We start from the raw sequence: 1,594 nt of genomic DNA, 5'->3' as shown, positions 1-1,594 counted from the left end.
AAAGAGTGTTTTGTTCCCACAACACGTGAGAAAAGGAGCTACAAAAATCTGATTCTTTTCTGCACAAGACGCCCTCTAGTGGAAAAACGACAGCTGCTGTCATCGTGTGAGACGCTGTGTTTTTATCCAGATGCATCATGGGAGAGAGATGTTGTGAACGCAGGGTTTCTGCGTCTCACCGCGGTCAAACACGTTTCACGTCCGATGTTTTATTTTCACGTCTGTCGCTGCTTTTCACTCATTAACAACCTCCAGGCTTAAATCCAACACTATGCAACTTTGTACATTTGCGTAGTGAGAATTTTATCTGATACACTGGTGCTAATAATTATTTCAAATGTTATATTTTTGTGTGAATGTTTTTTATTAAGATGTAGAGTGAGACTTTGTTATTTGTGTAAATATCTGATGCTTCAATGATTCAGGCTGATTGTTAAGAAATAAAAGTCCAACATGGAAACAGCCACAATCAATGAAACCTCCTGGTGAAATATATCGACTCTATGATAACGACGTCTGTGGTATGTTATTATTATCGTGTATACAAGCGATGCTAACGTGTCATTTGATTGTTATTGATTTTGTGTTTTCACGCCTTCATTCAACCTAACTGAATATTATTGTTTTTTTGAACTTTGACCTTTTTACCAATCAGGATGTGTTTTTGTAAAGTGGGCGTGGCCTGCCTCACAAGTCATGTGATAAGCTCGGTCACATGTCGCTACAGTAGTTACCCGTTTTAACGAGTGTTTGTGCCTTAATATAAAGCTAGGTTATAATCACGGTTCCAGAGCAGAACGCCACTTTTGACTTCACAGGAAATGTCCTCATCGTCCTGGCTCCTTCACACCTTTCCCCTGTGTGAAGGTGTGAAGGAGCTTCTCTTTCTGTAAATCAGGTCGTTGACAAACAGCTTCAGTCTGATTCTCTGCAGCAGCTGATCAGATGAGAAACGTTCAGTGATCGTCTGTTCGTCTCTTCAGTCACATGTTCGCTGAGCGTCAACAGTCATCAGCTGATCTGTCGTTTTCATTTCTCCCTCCATCCACTCGGCGTCCGCCTGGTGTGCAGCACAAACACACACGATGTATAAACAGTATTTTAAGTTATAATGTACAAGTTATTTGTGTTGTAACCTGTAGATGGCGATGCGTGTGCTGCACAGACTGGGGGCCGCCGCCGTGTCACGTCTGTTTCCTGTCATGTGACGACCCGAGTGACCCTGTTTGTCCCATGTGCCTGTAAATCCAAACGTAACATTTCAATAATAAAAGATTACTACAGGAACAGCACGTGCATGTGTACTGTTTGTAGCTTGTGTCGTCCTGCTGCCCCCTGCTGGTCACATCTCTACACGCAGCTTTAAATCATCATTCAACAGATTCTGTCAAACTGAGGAAATTAAGATTTCAGAGTCGTCCACTAGGGGGCGGATTAGGACCAGAAACAACATGTCTTCCTTACGAGTGAGTAAATTAGTCTTTGTTAATAGACTCATGATTTTAAATTACCATTATTTATATTCAAAACCTTTATGTATATATGATAAATTTATATATATATATATATTTTATTTATACAGCACCTAAAAAAA

General features: G+C 40.4%; 1 protein-coding gene across 1 annotated transcript in view; it reads left to right on the top strand.

Moving 5' to 3' along the window:
• The window catches only part of lamc1 (laminin, gamma 1), a 37,613-nt gene extending 36,326 nt beyond the window's left edge, over positions 1–1,287 (top strand). The window contains exon 28 of the mRNA XM_062404073.1: positions 1–1,287. This exon is cut by the window's left edge and continues 842 nt beyond it. The gene's annotated coding sequence lies outside the window, so the exon portion shown is untranslated.
• Positions 1,288–1,594: the final 307 nt, after the last annotated feature.

The sequence above is a fragment of the Platichthys flesus genome, chromosome 14, assembly GCF_949316205.1.
Source record: "Platichthys flesus chromosome 14, fPlaFle2.1, whole genome shotgun sequence".
NCBI lineage: Eukaryota > Metazoa > Chordata > Actinopteri > Pleuronectiformes > Pleuronectidae > Platichthys > Platichthys flesus.
Note: the sequence above shows the minus strand (reverse complement) of the source record. Positions and strands in the feature narration are given on the sequence as shown.